Genomic DNA, 17,679 nt, shown 5'->3' with positions numbered 1-17,679 from the left:
GTTCTCCAATTTATGCTTCTTAATCCCTGCACCTTTTCCCCCATTCTTCCCCTTCCCTCTCCTAGCTGATAACCCTCCAAATGATCTCCATATCTATGATTCTGTTCCTGTTCTGGTTGTTTGCTTACTTTGTTTTTTAGATTCAGCTGTTGATAGTTGTGGATTTGTTGCCATTTAAATGTTCATAGTTTTGATTTTTTTCTTTTTCTTAAATAAGTCCCTTTAACATTTCATATAATAATAGCTTGGTGATGATCAACTCCTTTAGCTTTACCTTGTCTGGGAAGCACTTTATATATGCTCTTCTATTATAAATGATAGCTTTGCTGGGTAGAGCAATCTTGGCTGTAAGTCCCTGCTTTTCATGACTTTGAATTTTTCTTGCCAATCCCTTCTAGCCTGCAAAGTTTCTTTTGAGAAATCAGCTGACAGGCTTATGGGAACTCCTTTGTAGATAACTCTGCTTTCTCTTGCTGCTTTTAAGATTTTTTATCTTTAACTTAGGCATTTTAATTATGATGTGCCTTGGTGTGGTCCTCTTTGGGTCCAACTTGTTCGGGACTCTCTGTGCTTCCTGTACTTGTATTTGTTTCCTTCACCATGTTAGGGAAGTTTTCTTTCATTATTTTTTCAAATAAGTTTTTGGTTTCTAGCTCTTCCTATTCTCCTTCTGGTATCCCTATGATTTGGATGTTGGTACATTTGGAGATGTCCCAGAGGCTCCATAGGCTATCCTTTTTTTTTTAATTCTTTTTTCTTCTTGCTGTTCTGATTGAATGCTTTTTCTTCCTTTTGTTCCAAATCATTGATTTGATTCTTGGCTTAATCCCTTCCACTGTTGGTTCCCTGTAGATTTTTCTTTTTTTCACTTAATGTAACCTTTCTTTCTGCCTGGGTCTTTTTTATGCTGTTGCCATACTTACTGAGTTCTTTGAGCATCATGATCACCAGTGTTTTGAACTCTGCATCTGATAGGTTGGTTATCTCCATTTTGTTTAGTTCTTTTTCTGGAGTTTTGTTCTTTTCTTTCATTTGGGCCATATTTTTTAGTCTCCTCAATTTGGCAGCCTCCCTGTGTTTGTTTCTGTGTATTAGGTAGAGCTGCTTTGACTTCCTGTCTTAGTAGCATGGCCTACTGTAGAAAAGGCACCTATAAATTTTGTAGGGTGGAGCCTTAGGTAATAGACAGGGTGGGGCAATCCTTTTCACCACTTTGTGGCTCTGTGTGAGGGGATGACTAAGACAGGGGATAATGCTGCTGCCTGGCTTCTGGAGGTTTGCCCTGGGGAAAGTTGTCTCCCAACACTCGCCCTGTTTCCAGTCACTTCACTTTCTCCCGGTATGCCACCAGTGCCCTTCCAGCTGTTGCTCCAGTGCTGAATCCCAGAGGGGGTGGGTCTGTATAAGTCCTAAGTCTGTGTGGGCCCATTAAGAGGAGTCTTTTGAAAATCTGGCAGGTTCTTCTGCCACCCCAACCCCTACTGGTTTTTACAGCCGGAAGTTATGGGGATTTATCTTTCTGGTGCTGGAAACCTGGGCTATGTGATCCGGCCTGGGGCTCAGATCGCTTGCTCCCAAGGTATCCTTCCTGATTTTTATCCACCACACGTGACTGTGGGGCCTCCCATTCCACTGCCTCTCCATACCATACCATATCTCTGTGCCTCTCCACCTGCCTCCATGTCTCTGCCCCTCCTATCCATCTGGGTGAATGTGGTTTCTGTAAATCCTTGGTTGTCAGACTTCCATACAGCTCGATTTTCTGAAAGTTCTGGGTGGTAATTTGTTTTGTGGTCTAGTTATAATTTTTTCTGTAGTTGTACAAGGAGGCAAAGTGTGTTTAGTTATGCCTCCATCTTAATCAGAAGTTCATATGTGTCATTATTTTTTCAAATAGGTTTCCAATTTCTTGTTCTCTCTCTTCTTCAGCACCTCCATGATGTGAATGTTGGTATGTTTGAAGTTGTACCAGAGTCTCTTTAAACTATACTTATTTGGGGGATTCTTTTATCTTCTTGCTCTTCTGACTGGATGTTTTTTGCTTCCTTATATTCCAAATCACTGATTTGATGATCAGTTTCATTCACTTTTCTGATGGTTTCCTATAAATTGTTCTTTATTTCAATTAGTGTATCCTTCATTCCTTATACTCTAAATCGCTGATTTGATTCTTAGCTTCATCTACTCTACTGTTGATTCCCCATAAATTATTTTCCATTTCAGTGTTTCTTTCATTTCTGACTGGTTCTTTTTTATGGTTTCCATGTCCTTTTTTATGCCATTAATGGTCTCACTAATTTCATTGAGCATCCTTATTGCCACTGTTTTTGAACTCTGCATCTACTAGATTACTTATCTCCATTTTATTTAGTTCTTTTTCTGGAGTTTGTTCTTTTCTTTCATTTGGGACATACTTCTTTGTCTCCTCATTTTGGCAGCCCCCCATTATTTGTCTCTATGTATTAGGTAGAGCTTCTAAATCTCCCCAGCTTGGTCAAATGGCCTAATGTAGTAGGTGTCCTGTAGGGTCCAGTACATAGCTTCTCTGTTCACCTGAACAGAGAACTCCAGGTACATTCCTCTTCACTACCCAGTGTGGGCTGTGTATAACCTCCTGTTGTAGTCGAGCCTTGATTGCTTGATTACAACAGGCAGATCAGTGGGAGTAATTTACCCCCAGGCCATTCAGTTGCAAAGACTGGCTGTGGACATGACTGAGGATCAGCTGTGCCAGGGCCCACCCCATGGAGCAGGACTTACTTCAGCAGGGCTCTGGTACCTGATGAGTCTGACCCTTGAGTATGTCACTTGTGGAGGTGACTGGGTGGTGCTTTGACATGGTCTGAAGCTCTCAATCAAGTGCACAGGCTCTGGAGCCTCCCAAGAGGTGCAGGCCAAAGTCAGCTGCTACCTTTGTTCTGCCTGGAGCCTCCCAGCCTGAGCTACAAAGTAATCTGCAGATGATTTCTACTTTTTCTGGCCAATACTGCTTGTTTAAGAGCTTTTAGGAAAGTCTGAAGCATGAGCTGAGACAGGCTATTTCTATGGAAAAGCCACTGGAAACAGCTTGGGTGGACCTGATGGTTGGGTGAGGCTGTGTCTCAGGGAATCACCAAGGTGGGGCTAACAGTGTGAGCCAGGTTGATGGAGTCTCACATATGGCAGCCACCATCCAGCTTTGTGAAGAAAGGGCTCAGAAAAGGAATAATAGCTTCTGCCAGCATTTCTGTCTGGGAGGAAGCCACCCCTTTAGGTATCACCCTGATGCCAGACAATTCAGGTCCTCCTCATATGTCTCTGGTGCCCTTTGAGCTTCTGCCCTAGCATTGGAGCTCAGAGGGAGTGAGTTCCATAAGTCTGTATGTGGGTCCTTTAAGAAGAACACCTGGGACTCCCGAAGCTCTTTGTCTCAATCACAATCTCTGCTGGTTTTTACAGCCAGAAGTTGTGGGGACTTCTCTTCCTGGCCCCAAAGCCCTGGTCTGGGCTGCCTGGTGTGGGACTGGTATCCCTTACTCCTTGGGGCAGGTTTGGGGGACCTTTGCAGCGAAGATGTCCCTCCTGATTTTTATATACCACACATGGGTATGGGACCAATCCATTCAACATCTATTCCCCACCTACAAGTCTTGATGTGGCTTGTTTTTTATATTCTTAGTTGTAGGACTTTAGTTAGATTTCAGACACTTCTAAATGATGGTTGTTCTGCAGTTTAGTTGCAATTTTGATGTGGTTGTGGGAGGATGCAAGTACTTATGCATTTACCTATGCTGCCATCTTGACCAGAAGCCTGTCATATTCCTTCTTGTTTTATTCCTAACTTATGTCTGTGATTTTCAGAAAATTTCTTTAGGGGTGGAAGTCAGTTTACATAGATAATCCTCTATGACACTGTTCCTTGCCATATTAATAATGAAGGAACATATCTACTTTCCAGAGATTTATGATGAAGGGATAAAATATTTCTATGAGCATTATGATTCTCAGGGTTTGGGGAAATATTCATAAGTTACTTTTTCTGCTCTGAAATTTTCAACCCATTAATCAAGGGTGACAGTGACATTGATGTATACTGATATCAAGAGACATGAATTAGGCCATTTTGTAAGTTATTTTAAAGGATATTTTTGAGAGGACCATGTAAAAACATTTATGCCTATACTTTTTTTATCACAGGAAATAAATCCAAAGGACTACCCCGAAATCCTTAATAACACCCTTATGAGATGGGTAGTATGCCATTTTTAAGGAAATTAAAGCTTAAAGACGTTAAGTAACTTGCCAGGGTCACTCAGTAATTAAGTGGTGGAGCCTGGATTTGAACTATTTATCTGGCCCAAAACCCCATTATCCTAATCATTGAGTCATCAGAGAACCAATCAATGTTTTGTGCAATTGAATTTATTAAATAGGTTACGTTTGTGTGGCAAAATAGCTGGAACAACTTGCACTGCTCTAGATGGTAGAATAGAATCAGAAACCAAAGGAGATTCTGAAATTTCTTTACCTAGAAATCCTAGGAAATCACACCCACTGCTAGCCCCTTGGTGAAAGCTTGACCTTATGGCATAGGGAGGGAATATCAAATCAAGGATTGATACTCATCCTTATAAAGCCTCTGGCTGGCAGGAATTACCTTCTAAAAAAGCATATCCACTTCTTTCCACCAACCTAGTGCATTCTCATAGGGCATAGCAAATGCAAGGAGGAGAGCAATTAAGTCTATGGAAACTTGCAAAAGAAACAATTTTTCCCAGAGTTTTTCTTTTTCTGAGAAGTTTTAGATTGTGAACTTTTGAAATCATGGATACTAACATATTTAAGGGAATCTGTTGCTTTTTAAGGACATTTGTTGCATATTTGAGGGCATTTTTTGCTTTTCAGTTTTTATTCCTTCAAAGTAATATTTTGAAAACTCTGATGGCCAGATTTTCTGAAAAATTAATCTTAAGAGCAGAGAAATGCAATTCATTTATAGAGGACAAGCCACATGGTACAGTCAGCTCAAATACAAGAGCTATGTTGCACGTGCCCTGCCATTTTCACATGAGAAGGAAATATTATGGTCTGTTGACTTATTGGAGCTTCTCAGAGTTGAAAGAGATCTTATGTCATTTAATTTACTCCTTTCCAAACTCTACCTGAAGATGTGAGATAATTGGAAGCTCACCATTACACAAACATTTTTTTTATTATGGAAATGTGTGTACTTTTACTGACTTTGCTTTAATAAAAGTGTAGTAGGAATAGGCAACAGTGATTACTCTTTTCCTAGAAATTATTTTTAAAATACCTATAACTGTGTTTCAATGGTTAAGGACAGAGAAGAAAAAATCTAAAGGTCCTGTAAACAAGGAAATTAGAACCTGATCTGAATGATTAATATACACTTAAATCAAACTTTATAATAAGTGGAAACTGATGGAAATACCTCATTACATAAGGACTTGTGTCAAAATTTCTTGTTAATGAATTTTAGTGAGTTTTCTAGCTTTCTTACATTTTCTCTTGTCTATCAAGAGAACTAAGTAAACATTTTCTCTTGTCTATCAAGAGAACTATTAGTTCAGAATATTCCTTTATTTTAGCTCTGAATGAATCTTAAAGAAACTCAATTAAAAATGTTTAAACTCTGAGAATCTACTCTTATTTAAATATAAAATATCAAATGTGATAGTATTATGAACAAACCAAGTTAGACACAATAATCTTTTTCAATCTAAAATAAAATGATACATTAAAAGGAAAGTAAATTTCTATAACATTTAATTTATTTTTTCTAAGTTATGGTGGGTTTCATTACTTTTCTACAATTTCCTTCTAAATTCTTGGTTTTTCCAAGACTTGGATACAGTATAGAAGCTATAAGCTGTCACAGTTAAATAGTTCCCTGAATTTCCTTTCATGCTCTAAAATGCATGCCCCCCTTCTGATTGGGTTTTCCAAATTATACCTAGAAAACCAGCTGAGTTAAAAAAAGAGTAACTCACCTCCATTAAATTCTATCATCAGGCCACCAAGGGCAGAAGCAGGCACTTGAACCAGAGCTCAACAGGCTCGGGATGGCTGCAGACCAGAAGTCCAGGACATGGTAGCTTGCTAAGGATGGGCTCAGAGCATGACAGAAGGAGGAAAAGTTCAGGAGCTGGGAAGAATGGGCAAAGCCAGAGTGAGGTCTGGCAGATTCCGTGACAGTTTGTCAGTTGCTTTGATCATCATTAGCTTAAGAGAAAGAGAAACCCTGAGTGGCATGGCCTACCTGCCCACCCTTTTTTTTTTACAGGGGAAGGGGAAAGCAACTTATTTAGATTTGAGGTGGCAATCTAATCTTTTTTTTTTTTTGACAGTCTAATCTTAAGGTTTACATATCCCCATTTCTGAACTAGGGGGCTCTATGAAAGAGGAAATCATCATCATTTGTCCATAAGCCTATCACATGAGAAATAACCACCTCATCCCTCATGATCCCATCACAGCATTGAGGCCGCAGTTAAGTGGCTTTAATAGAGAGATATTCCACTTCTCAGAGCTCACATTCCATTAAAACAGCCCTTACTCTTACATCTGAGAAAGTAGCCAATGCCCAGAAAAACCTAGGCCCTAAGGAAGTACTTAACAGTACCTTGCACATAGTGAGAACCCAATAACCGGTAAGAGCTATTGGGTTGGCCAAAAAGTTCATTTGGTTTTTTCCATAAGCTGACTCTAATAGCACTTAGTTGTCTTTAACTTCATTCTATTAATCTCTATTAATCTCATTTCTACTGTCACCAAAGAAGCTTCCACTTTTCTAAAAAGGTACTTGAAAGCTAAATCCAAACTGCCACAGCTGTCCTCCAGGACTCTTATCATTGCCACCTCAGACCAGTGACCGTCTCTCAAGAGTTACCACAGCTCGAAGGCTTGCACAGCTTGGCTGTGCTAACATGTAACTGTTAGACACCCCAAGGCAGGAGAATACCAGCATACTCCAATACACTTCATAAAATACACTTCTATTTTTAGAAGAAAATCAACACCAGAATCTTTCCTTCCTGATTCCATCTCTGTATTTTTTCCCCAACTTTCAAATAGTATCTCAGCCTTCACTTATCTTTCTCTGGGGGCTCTCCTCTCAAGCCTTTAATGACTTCTTAGCACTTAGAGAATAAAATCTAAATTCCATAACACAACACACAGTGCTGTACTCATGATGTGCTTTAATCTTCTCTTCTAGCTTTAGTTCTCACTTCTTCCCACAACCATGTACACTAGTTGCCAATTTATTTACGTTAAGCGCCCTGTGGCAGCTCCCTTGACCCTCCTTTCTTACATTTTCTTGGGTTCCTTCTCTTGCCTAGGTGTATACCTTGACTACCCATGATGTGTGAAGTGCCTAGTACTGTGCCTGGAACATAGCTATTGCTTAAAAAAAAAATAGCAGGAATCATTATTAATATCTCCTTGCTCCAATTCTTAAAAAAGAGAATATGTCATGTTCCCACTAAAACAAACCCTTGATCCTCATGCTTATACTCCAAATCCCTATCAAATTTTCATCCCTGGTAAGCTGAGCTAAACCATGAAGTAATAAAAGTCAATGTCCCCAAATATATCTATGGTGATAGTAATCAGTACAGTGGTTGCCTCTGGGGGATGGGAATTAACATGAAGGCGGCATCAGGGAACTTCTGGAATGATGGAATTGTTCTCCATTTTGATTGGGGTGTTGGTCATATGAATGTTTATATTTGTTCAAGTTCATCTAGTTATACACTTAACATCAGTGCATTTTGCTATCTGTAAAATTTATCTTAATTTTTTAAAGTCAGAATCCTATTTTATTCCCCTAAATCAGATATCAAAATCTCAAATGAATACATGAGCTTATCAGGTAAGGTAAGTATGTAGTGGGCTGGGTAGAACACACTAGGGAGAGTTGAGGAACGCTAGCACACTGGAGAGTATGGTGTTTTTCCAGATCACATGGACAATACATGCACAAGCAGAATCTGTATTTAGTAGGCACCTCAGGTGTTTTGATTATTAGTCAAGTTTGTGATACACTGTGCTGTCACAGAGCTATTAATACTCTCCAAAGTGGGATACACAAGATGATCTATTGAAATGTAAGAAGATAATACTTAGAACTTTCTTCTATTATTTTTCACATTCATGTTTTTTTTCTTCCTCATTTCATTTTAGAACATACAAAAGAACCCACAGTATGGAATATACTACATTTATCTTGCATATTCTGTGCCTAGTCAAGCAACTGAGGTTTGAAGTATAGCACTTTCCGGAGACTGCAGTGAGTAGACAGACATGACACAGGGGTGGGCACTCCTCCACTGGCAAGACTCAGCCTCCATGGAAGAAAGCAACACTGCTACAACCATTGTAAGTAAGGAGCAAGCTGCACTGCACATTTCACTCTGAAGGAAAAGGAGCGAGCACCATGGAAATCATACCCTCTCCAATTCTAAAGTGCAAGCTGAATTCAGTGCTAAGTGATTCTCTGCAGAAGAAAAAAGAGCTAGTATGTGTGTTTGGGGTGGGGTGAGGAGGAGGTCTTCTCAAGGTCTGTGATCCAGCCAGGCTACCAGAGCAACTGGAATAGTGATACAGTGATGTGTTTGTTCAGAGAAGCGTGCCAATTTGTTGATCAGCTGACCAGTGTGGTAGAAGGCAGGCACACCTGTAAAACCAGAGTGAAGGCAACTCCTCTCTGGCTTGGCAGGTCAGAGAGCACAGAACCACAACTCTAGGTTCCAATGTGCCTAGGCAACTCCCCACACTGGCCTTGAAAGCCTCTAGTCCCAGCAGGACATGGTACCTACCTTGGTAATGCCCCACTCCATCCTGTTGGTTGGACAGGTGGTCAGAAAGGACTGACTTTTACTCCAATGGAATCAGAAAATCTAGAGAAACCCAGAGATAGCACCCTGCCTAGTCCATTAATTAAAGTAAAGGCTACATTGCTCTAAACAAGACCCAGTATAACGGATGCTTAAACAAGAATGAAGTTTATTTATCTTACATAAAAGTCCAAACTTGTATTGTGGCTCTGGTTTGCAGAGTTGTCAGTTTCCTGGCTGCCTTCTGTCTACTTGCTCCACCATCACTAGGATGTTGCTCTTATTTACATGATCCAGAATGTCCACATGTGGCCAGTTAAAAATTGATTACTATGAGAAAAAAAGGAAAAATTGCTTTGAGGACACCTACCATTCTCTGATTCACTATAACAACAAAAGTCCAGCCCTGCAGCATGAAACCAAAGGAATCAAAAAGCAGCCTCATAGTTTGTGAAAAATAAAAGTTTTTCTTACAGAGAGCAATTTTTAAAATCACGCTTTTTGAGCTCAGAACATTGGATGCCAAAACTCCATAGTTTCTGCACAAGGACATGGAAAAATCCAGTCAGGGGGTTTGTCTGTCCTGAGCAGCACAACACACATCATATGTAAATGCGATGGTACTGATGGCAGTCAATTTTTTTCAAGCAAACCGGGCAATTTTTAGTATATTGAAGAAAAGTGCAGAGGCACCGACTACAGAAGATGTGGCCACATTCTGTAGAGTAAATGTGTTGTCTACTCATTTCAATCTCCAAGTACCCATCCATACAAATGCGGCACTGAATATGACCAGGCAGTGTGCAACTTAAAGCTTCTTTTTCCAGGGCACTATGGTGAGCACTGTTGGTCACATTTACATCTCTGTCCCTCATCAACCCCTTCTTTTCACTGCTCTCCACACAGATGCCAGTTTGGCCTTGGAGTAACCTTCTGTTTCTACGTGGCCTCCACCTTTCCTCAGTAATCACAACAGAGTCATGGTGAGTTAAGTCAATCACCACAGGTTCTACAGATTCAGAGGTGAGGTCGACTACTTCATCACTTTCTCCAAGTTCTATCAGTTCTGCTCCCAAGATTATCTCAGGAGTTGGGCCTTCTTCCCCAACTATACGAAATTCTCCAGCTTCTCTGGAATTCACCGTGCTACTATCACGTGTACTTGTATTCATTGTGCTTTTTGGATCCAGTCTTCAGAGCAATAAGTGACCTGTGCCAAGGTTCACAGTGACTGTTAAAGCCCTCAGTGTCTCACAGCTGTTGGTCAGTCACTCTCTGACTTATGTAAGAATTTAGAATCCAGATTTTGGGGTATATCTGAACACTGATTTTGGTTCCAGTCCTGTTTCCACCTCCACAATTGCTGTGTTCCCTTAGGGGTGAGGGGAGTGAATCTTCTGGAACCACTTACAAGACAGCTCAATCTGAATTTTTAACTGAAAAATAAGAGAAAAATTAAACTTTAGTAATATCTAAAATAAGATTGGCAGTGGTATAAAATATTTAGATACATAAAGAAAAATGCATAGTCATTTTTTTTATAGTTATGCGTTTAAACAAAGCTTAAGCTTTGGGTCCATCCTCATTCTATGTCCTGATGGTAGGGGGAGAAGGAGAGCCCAAGGAGGGGGGGCACTTACATGAAGAGAAGCACACAATCCTAAACACCAAGAAAGGTTCACAACTTCATTCAAGATCCATTATGAGGGATTCCAGGAAACACTTTTTTACCAAGTAAAAATGGAGAGGCCAAAATGCTCTATGTGTGTTTGAGTTTCTAATAGCAAATAAGAAGTGAATTATTTAGTTCATGTAAAGGTTCATGTTGCCCAGGCTTCGCTTTCTAACAGAGACAGCAAGTGGAGTTTTGAAGAGTTTTAGCGCAGATTCTGTTCTAGGAAAGAGGGGATGGATTAATCATAGAGAGACTTAGTTTGCGTCAACTCTCTGTGACTTTTGGGTATGTGACCTAGATGGTTAAAGTTCTCAAAATTTTATAAAACTTCTATAAATTATTTTGTGATTTTAAAATAATGTATCATTAGTCATTAAGAAAATGCAAATCAAGGCTGTAATGAGATACCATTTCACAACTACTAGGATAGCAATAATAAAAAAGGTAATATCCCTGGCTGGTGTGGCTCAGTGGATAGAGTGCTAGCCTGAAAACAAAAGGGTTGCAGGTTCGATTCCTAGTCAGGGCACATGCCTGGGTTGTGGCTAAGTCCCCAGTTGGGTGTATGTGAAAGGCAATCACATATTGGTGTTTCTCTCCTTTCTTTCTCCCTCCCTTTCCCTCTCTCTAAAAATAAATAAATAAAATCTTTTAAAAAATGATAGTAAGTGTTAGGGAGGATATAGAAAAATTGGGACTCTCATACACTACTGGTGGGAATGTAAAATGATGTGGCAGCTTTGGAAAACTGTTTGGCAGTTCCTCAAAAGGTTAAACATAGAGTTACCAGATGACCCAGAAATTCCACTCCTATGTTTATACTCAGAATTGAAAACTTAGGTTCACATGGAAAACTTGTACATAAATATTGATAACAGCATTCAAATTATTCATAATAATGAAAAGTGGAAACAACCCAAATGCCCATTATCTAATGAATGGATAAACAAAATGTGGCACATTCATGCAATGGAGAATTAGCAATAAAAAGGAACAAAGTGCTGATACTTGCTATAGTATGGATGACTTTTGAAAACTTCATACTGTGACAAGCCAGTCACAAAGATCACATACTGTGTGACATTTATATGAAATGTCAATAATAGGCAAACCCATGGGGAGAAATGGGAGTGACTGCTAAAGGGTACAGGGTTTCTTTGGGGGGAGATGTAAATGTTCTAAAATTGAGGTGATGATTATACAACACTGTGAATATATTAAAACCCACTGAATTATATACTTTAAATAGGTGAGTTATATGGTTTGTGAACTATATGTCAATCAGGCTTTTGCCAAAACAAACAAATAAGCTGTCATAGAAATGTTACATAAAACGGCTGGCAGGATCTGGATTTACACACGAGCCTTAGAACCTGGTTGGCACTCGAGAGGAAAATGGGGTGAGCCCAGAAGAGGGCTCACTGCTCAGCCCTCCGCCAGATGTGCTGACCTACTTACGGAATCAATACTTTTCTTAGATTCCACATACACTTGCCTCGCATCGGATCCTCACACCACCCTTAACTGTGAATTTGCCTTTCACGACCTGCCTGCCTCTCCCCCTTCCCGATGCGCCCAGTGAAAGCGCACCTTCCAGGATGAGGCTGGGCAGCCTGAAAAGCAGTGCCCCCACCCGGAACCGGACTCACGCATCCAGTTACTTGTCATTGTCCTGCTGCGCTTCACCACGCCCAGTTATCCGGAGATAACGGAGCAGGAAGCACTGCACGGTGTTCAGGGGTGTTCAGGGATCTCCGCAGCTTCCCGGTGCAGTCCCAACAGCCTGACATCTGAACCTGGGTGCCTGGCTTCACTAGGCAGGGAAGGCTCACCGAGTCACAGAGCCAGGGAGAGCCTGTAAATAGAAGGAAGCAGAGGGAGAGGGCAGCCCGGCGGGCGGTACACACCTCTAATGCACCCAGGCTGGTGGTGGTGCCCAGGGAAAAACAGTCCAAGTGACAAGCTGAGGAGTCGCACCAACTGGGTTGCAGAAGGCACTGGGGTTTTCCCCCTTTTTAACCGCTGTTTTGTTTTTCAACAGCCCAATCAAAGCCCTAGCCGGCGTGGTTCGTCACTGGTCTCTGGGCAAAAAGTTCTGTTCTAGGCTAGAAAAGGGGATTTTCCTGTCCTTTGTTTCCTGTTTGTCCAAGGTGGCATGCTTTCTGAGAAACAGGAAGGGCGGGGTTGTTATGTTTGGGTTTTTTTTCTTTTTTCCTCTTTTACCCTAGTCATTAAATTCATTATTATTATTTTAATCCTCACCCAAAGATACGCTTATTGATTTTTAGAGAGAGAAAAAGCTGGGGGTAGGAGGTGGGGCAGGGAGAGAGAAACAGATGAGTTACAGGATGGAACCTTGCAACCTTTTGGTGCACAGGAGGATGCTCCCTCCAACCAACAGAACCACCCAGCCATGTGCTCTAGTGATTAGATCGGCCACTCCCCACGCTAGCAAAGTGGTTCTCAATGAAGGCATATGTCTGTCAAAGAAGTTTTGTAAATTAATAGGGCTATTTTGGGTTGTCCCAATAATGGGGTCACTACAGGTACTTAGGGGCTGAGGAACAGGAATCCCAACCTACACACACACACACACACACACAAAATGTGTGGAAAAACCTGCTTATAATCTGGGCTTTATAATCACCTGCAAAAACATGTTTTATTATTCAATTATTTAAATTTATTTCTTGAATATTTATTGACCATCTACTATGCCAGGCCCATACACACTGAATTTTCCAGGGATACAAGTACAAGGCAACTCAAAGGAAGATGTATTTTTGAGTTTTTTTGTTTTTCAAATTTTACAGATTTTCACCATTTCAGAGAATCACACCACAACCAGTCTTCAATTTCATGGTTTAGGCTGTAACAAAAAACAAAAAGCATTTATTTGAGCAAAGGATTGCAATACAAGAGACACAGATTCAGGTAGCAACTCAAACTGCACTCTGAAGAGAACAAAGAAAGGCAGGATCCCTAAAGGCAAAAACACAAAATGCAGATGGAGGCTTGCTGGCTAGTTTAACAATGATCGGTTAGTTCCAGTACGAAAATGACAGAGGCAGAAACTACAAGAAAGGAGGTAAAGTCCCTGTATGTCTGTGTAGCAGTTGTTCCCGTATATTTATGGCTTGCTAACCTAAAAAATAAAAGGCTTTTCATAGTGAGGGGCAACAAGCATTTATTTCAGATAAAATAAATAAATAGAATAAGAGAATAATCAGTAGCCACTGATTCAGGCAGAAGTCCAAACAGTGTTCCGATTAAGAGACAACAGCAATGATTATTGATGAGAAAGGGAAGGGGAACAATTACATCAATAGAAGGAAGGCATTTCTATTGGTGTAGCTAATGCAGTGATGTTAGTTTTAAATGTTTTTAATTTTCAGTCCTATAGTCATCAGTCCTATAGTCATAAATATCTACTTTCTTGTTATCCTTGTTATCCATGCAAACAGTTTTTTGGGACACAATGTTGCTTTATTTATTTATTTATTTATTTATTCCATTTTATTTTTTCCAGTATCAGTTCACAGAGATCCAGAGCCAGTGTAAGCATCTGGGCACTTCTTTATACCAGCCAGTGCAGCCAGGCTAGAACACTCAGGTACTTAATTGCTTGGCCTTCATAATCAAATTAGTAGAGGGGGCATCATGAGACAGTTTTTATAAAAAGGAGGTGTTGGGGGGGAAAGGAGGCATAGGTGTTGGATCTCATTGGAGCTGAAACCTCTGATCTACACTGGAGTCTTGGGGAGTGTGCCCAACTCATTCTACCAAGCCTGACCTTGAGTACTGACTCCCTATCTTTAGACATATAACAGGTAAGTCCCTAATACACAGGTGACTTGCTTACTGTGCAGTTAGTAGTTAAGAACTCTTCATTCTATAGATAAAGAAACTGAGTCCAGGAAAGGTCAAAAGATTTGAAAAAGGATGAACTGTGACTGAGGCAACACTAGAAGCTCCTGAAAATGCAATTAGACTTGGTGAATTCTTTGAAAAAAAAAAAACATTTCCAGAAATCCTGTGACTGCTAGAGAGCTCTGCTTATAGACTTACTTTGGAAGAACTGTGCAGAGTGAGGACCATCTTCAACCTAAAGCCCTTAGGGAAAGGAAATCCACCACAGTTTTTTTTGTTTGTTTGGTTGGTTTTGTTTATTTGTTTTTTCACCAGCTAAATGTCAAGAAGTTTCCCCTTATATCTCTTTGCTGTGGTTTTAGATAATTTTATGTTCTAGAGAGCTGTGAAAATGAAGAACCACTGGAAGTGAAAGCAGTTACCTACAGCTTTACATTTTACAGTGCCCTTCTTAACACTTTGCCCTTGTCAGAACATACTGGAACTGTGCCTGGCACAGAACAGACATTCCATATTTATTGAACAAATGATTAAGTGAATAAATAAATGAACTTTATGATGTAGGAATAATCATACCATTTTATGGATATAGTGATGAAGAGTCAAGCCAGGAATATATGACTTTTCCTATTCCTTTTTGGAAATTAGAATTCAAATTCAGGTCTGAGTTCAATGGCATTTACACTTCAATGCTAGCTCCTTAGAAACTGAACTTTTAATGGAAGTTTGGGATGGCATGTGTTGCAGTCTTAGCAGAGGATGTTAACAGGAATCTCACAGTAGCAGACCAATGCCCTACCCTGACTCTATGAGCCCATCCCCAGCTTTTTCATATTTTGCTTCCAACAACTAGCACCTGCACATTATCCCTAGTCCTGCAGATTACTTTTGGACACTGAAGTAAACTGGAAGTATCCGGGAGTTTTATGGTTCACACCACTTCACACTGCTGGGCAGCCTGTAGCCTCAGACAGGAAAACCCAGCTCTTTTGCTTTGGGGCAGAACAAACCTGAAGTTTGTTCTTTGTTCTAGAGTTCCCCATGGGAACAGGCTGAGTGTGGGACTACTTCTGAAATCACACCCTCACTAAGCTTCTACCCATTTCCTACTCTTTACCCCCTACTTCCTCATTGGTTTCTCCTGAAAGCCCTTTCTCGATAAGTGACTTGCATCCAAACCCTTTGCTCAGGGTCTGCTTTTGTAAGAAGTAGACCTACGACACTCACTGACTCTTCCAATAATGAAAATGCACACTTGAAGTCAGCTGCAGCTACCGGTACATAGAAAACCACTTCAAATAACACTATGGTTTTGTGTACCAGCAAGAGTCCTCTCTGTGTTTTTCTAAGTGAAAACAGTAAAGGGGAAGTGGCCCATGGGGGAGGGGAAGCCTGCCACATCACTGTAGCCTACAGTTGAGCTTGTGTGCTATAGAGCTATAAATATTTCTTCAGTTTCATAGACTTTGTAATTATCTATGTTGTGGAAGACCAAAGAAGACAAATAACTGCATCCAACTAATGAGAGAAGATGTATAGAATTTAGTGCATAGTAAGTGCTTGATACTAATGTTGTAGCTCTCCAAAGTATCAGAATAATTTTTAATCCATAAAGTTTCCAGTCAAGGTAGTCACAGATACTTTATTTATTTTAAGATATCTAGGATCCAAATGTTAGTCTTCATTTTTTCCCTTAAAAGCCCAGAGTCCATGGAGAGATATTGTTAATTTTTGCCCCTAAAATCTTAAAGGCTGCATCAAAAATGAAATGTTTATTTTATTAAAGAAAGACGAGTTTTACCTCAAGTATTTACAATATATAAAAGGCAAGTAAAAAGCAACAGCCCACAAGATTGGGAGAGTGGTTGTTGACAAAAGCTAGAAAAAACACTTGCTGGTACTTCGTGTTGTTTCTATTTATGCCATGCTTTCATTAGAGATGGTGAAAAAATGATATATAAAAATTATTTTAAAGTATTTTAGATAAACATGATAACCATTTTTACACAGAATAAATAAAAATCTGAGGAGCTAAACACACCCAAATGAACATGATAAGTGATCATCTCTGGGTGGCGGGATCACCAAGCTTTCCTTTCTGCCTAAACTTCCTATTTTAAAAAATAATGAACATAAAAGTTATAATACTTCAAATCATAGAAGTATGCAGAATAATGTTGTTAAATGTCTGCTTTTATCTTTCTCCTGCCACCGTAACCCCTGTGCCGAGGTAAACATTATTAAGAGGTTGTATGTATTTCTGAAACTTTTCCTGAGAGATTGGGGGGCAGGGACTAAAAAGGCTAATACAGTTTGTTCAGAAGTAGCACCTCAGTTTGGAGTGCCAGAGATAGGAAAGTGCTAGTGCTCTGAAGGGGGGATGAGCGGGAGTCTGCCACTGCTGCCAAGAGTTGAGCACCATTCTTGAGGAATATTATACACAGACCACTAAGTTATAATCACAGTCTCATCTCTTCATGTTTTCCTTGGAGGTCCTTGGGACAATGAAGCAGTTTCAAGTTAAAACTGCTGAATTCTAACTCACATTTCTGGGTTGTTGTTGTTGTTTTTTGACTCTCTCTTCCTGATGAATTTTTTCCCCTTTACCTTGGTGAACTGGCTTAAGCCATCACTCCCACCTTACAGCTTTTTTTCACTGTCACTTCCTTTGGTCATTTAAATATGGGGTCCTCTCAGGCTATCCTTAAAGGTCTAGAACCTGCATCAAAACATATGCTGTCAATATGCTGGGAATCAGCACCAGGAGGGCCCAACTTTCTTGTGGGTAACAGAGGAAGTGACTGAAAGCAGGGCAAAAGCCAAGCAAGCAGCATTGTTCCCTCTCAGACTCCTCGCCCACATACAGTGCCACTACGCAGCAGAGTGGGTTGCCCTATCCTGGTGAATACCTAAGGCTCCACCCCTTACTACATAATAGGCGGAGGAGACTATATATATATATATATATATATATATATATATATATATATATATATCCCAAAGGAAAATATACAGGGAGCCAACAGTGAAGAGAAGGATACTGGGACTCACATCAATGATTTGGAGCAGAAGAAAGAAACATTCAATGAGAACAGAATGAAGTAACAAGAATGGAGAAGTTTAGGAACATCTGGGACAACTTTAAATGTTCAAACATCTGAATCATAGGGGTGCCAGAAGCAGGAGAGGAAGAGCAAGAAATTGAAAGTTATTTGAAAAAATAATGAAGGAAAACTTCTCCAATCTGGTGAAGGAAATAGACTTCCAGGAAGTCCAGGAAGCTCAGAGAGTCCTTAA

General features: G+C 40.2%; 1 non-coding gene across 1 annotated transcript; it reads right to left on the bottom strand.

The window, feature by feature from the left end:
* Positions 1 to 8,989: 8,989 nt before the first annotated feature.
* On the bottom strand, positions 8,990 to 12,494 carry LOC112311053 (uncharacterized). Its single transcript, XR_011651440.1, has 2 exons — positions 12,420 to 12,494; positions 8,990 to 10,273 (listed from the first exon to the last, which is right to left on the bottom strand). It is a non-coding gene; the product is annotated as an uncharacterized protein (transcript).
* Between the last annotated feature and the right edge of the window lie 5,185 nt (positions 12,495 to 17,679).

This window comes from Desmodus rotundus, chromosome 7, assembly GCF_022682495.2.
Source record: "Desmodus rotundus isolate HL8 chromosome 7, HLdesRot8A.1, whole genome shotgun sequence".
Lineage (NCBI taxonomy): Eukaryota > Metazoa > Chordata > Mammalia > Chiroptera > Phyllostomidae > Desmodus > Desmodus rotundus.
The sequence above is the reverse complement of the archived record's forward strand: the minus strand, read 5'-3'. Positions and strand labels throughout refer to the sequence as shown.